We start from the raw sequence: 2,600 nt of genomic DNA, 5'->3' as shown, positions 1-2,600 counted from the left end.
AAAGCTTATGTAATTTTTCATATTCCAATTTGCCAACCATGCATGGGTAAAGGCAGCCTATGCACAAATCACACAAGATTTTATCAAAAAATATGAAGAAACAACCATGTCTCAATAAGTAAAATTTTCAAGGTTACCAAAATTTACTTGGACACTAAAGTTCCTTACAAAAATTAATAGAGGAGACCCAGTTGCAAAGGTTTTTAATATAATAAATAACATGTGAATATTCAGATTTTTGTCGATCAACAAAAGAGAATATGATACCAAATATCATCTCCAACTCTTGAGAGTAACCGAATCACAGAAGCAGTATTTTGGTCAAGCAAGTTAAAGGGGTGTAAGAGCTTTTGCAATTTCACCCAATTTAAAAATAATTTACGCAACAGCTATAAAAAAAAAAAAAGGAAAATAAGAAAGCACAACTTACCTTATAACTGTACAACCAAAGCTAATAAACTGTCAGGAAGAGAGAAGACTGAAAGAGACAGATGAAATTCGAAAAGGAGTTCAGCAGGTGAAAATTTGTGGAAAAACGCTGTGAAAATCTGGAGAAAACAGTTACATGTGCGAATACAGGACAAAAAGAAGAATAGTGAAAAAGAAATATACCTGGAGACACGAATGAACCATGTCAGTAACAAGGGTGAGAGTGGAGTGAGATTTCAACTTTTCCTTTTCAAGGGGGCCAACAAATTTCTTCAGCCAAGAGGAAGCTCGGTTAGGACGACTCGTGAGATTAACATCTCCACAACAACTTGGCGCATCTTTCCCTTTGTAGATGGACTAGCTTCATTCTGAGCAGGGACATTGTGAATTGGCTCCAGAGCCCCAAATAAAGAGAGAAGCACAGGATGCTGAAACTCTAAAGCTCGGCTCATGTCGACAGAAACAGAAGCGTGGTTCTCATCATCATAACCACCAAAATCAGACATAAACAAACCTTCAATCCACTCCATCGTCGGTACTTCAAGATGATCCTCGGTTACCTCATAATGAATTTCCTTAGGTTCATCCACAAGCCAAAATTGAGTTTCAGAAGGGACGATTTGGGAACTGCTCCGGTCCCTTTCTAGTTCAGCTTCATTCTTGTTTGATCTAGGCCTCTTCTTAAGAGGGGTAAAGAGTTCTTCCTTCTTCTCGGAGTTATGAACTTTCTTTCTTTTTCTCTTTAAAGCAATTCCTAGGCATTACCAACCTGAAGCCGCACAACTAGAATGTCGGATTACAATCCTCGGAATCCGAAACCTGCAAAAAACAATTGTGAAACATTATGCCTAAAAAGGACGAAATAACACTTATTCTGCTAGGAAGAGAAGAAAGGATTACAATGGGCCTTCATTTTCCACTCACAAACTTCAAAAATATATTTTAAGGACCTTTGCTCTTGTGGAGCAAAGGACAATATTTATCTAACCCAACCATGAAAATCTGGGATTTCTCCAATTATCTCCATGGTAGTTGCACTAAAGAGTATGTACGTAACTAATATGATTACAATTGAAGAAAATTGGTTAAGAGAAAGGAGACGTATGCGCATAATTCCACTTATCAGGGAAAGGACGATCACCAAATTTATTTAACTCCTGGGTAGGAACAACTACGAATCTGTTGGACCACCTCCTGTCATGATCATCTTCGGGATCAATAATTACACGCTTGCTACGAGCAACAAGAGTAAAAACACCAGCACTGAAAAGCTTATGAGAATAAAGGTAAGGAGATGGCAAAGAGTGAAGTTTACTAATACCAAATTTGATAAAAATGTAGGTAGGCCACAACTCTCCAAATTATCGGACCTATTTGAGCCAAGATGACGTTAAAGTGACGACAAAATTCCTCAATCATCAGATCAATAGCAGGTTGGAATCCAAGAGTAAATGGGTACGTGTATATAAATGAATAATTTTCACGGTAGCTGGTTACTTGTTTATCTTATCGAGGAACTTCAACAGGAAAATTAGGTCTATAATGAGAATCTTTTCGAACGATGGGAATGCCCTTGTTTGATAATAAAAGGGTAGTTGTCTGCAGGCTCGTTACGACCACTTTTTTGACCTATCTTCTTATTTCCTTCAGTACAGCTAGAAGAAAAACCAAGCAGTTTTGGAATAATTTCTGATACTAAGGATTCAACCAAAGGAGCAATGTCTTCTTCCGACTTATCGTTCTTATTCTTGGAGTTCTTCTTAGAAGAAGACCTAGTAGAAGAAGAACCCCCTCTGCTCGACATGGAATCTAGGATACGAAGCCTTCATCCCCTTCTTACGACGTATGACACTTCATTATTGCAACATGTCGTTAGGGTTTCGAGGTTAAGGCAACAAATATTCCTTTAATTCCCCAGCCTAAAATTCTTTACCACTTCCCTAATAATACCTAGAGATTATCCGAAAAGTGGAGGAACTACCTATATTGGTAAATATTAGATCTATTACGTGGACAAATCGGGTCTTGACACGTGTCTAGAACGGTGAAGGAATATAACGAGATCATTTAGCACTAGAGGTAATTCTTCCGTGATAGCGTGGGTTATGGGTTTATGGATCACTGGCTTCTCTTGCCATCACAAAGCCTCATCTGACCAATGCCACTCAGAT

The 2,600-nt window shown here is 38.2% G+C and overlaps 1 long non-coding RNA gene across 1 annotated transcript; it reads right to left on the bottom strand.

Annotated features, from left to right (window-relative positions):
• Window positions 1-261: 261 nt before the first annotated feature.
• On the bottom strand, window positions 262-2,338 carry LOC142169160 (uncharacterized). The gene is made up of 2 exons (XR_012698908.1): window positions 1,571-2,338; window positions 262-1,248 (listed from the first exon to the last, which is right to left on the bottom strand). It is a non-coding gene; the product is annotated as an uncharacterized LOC142169160 (long non-coding RNA).
• Window positions 2,339-2,600: the final 262 nt, after the last annotated feature.

Source organism: Nicotiana tabacum, chromosome 14 (assembly GCF_000715075.1).
Source record: "Nicotiana tabacum cultivar K326 chromosome 14, ASM71507v2, whole genome shotgun sequence".
In the NCBI taxonomy this organism is placed as follows: Eukaryota; Viridiplantae; Streptophyta; class Magnoliopsida; order Solanales; family Solanaceae; genus Nicotiana; species Nicotiana tabacum.
This window is presented reverse-complemented; position numbering and strand designations above follow the sequence as displayed.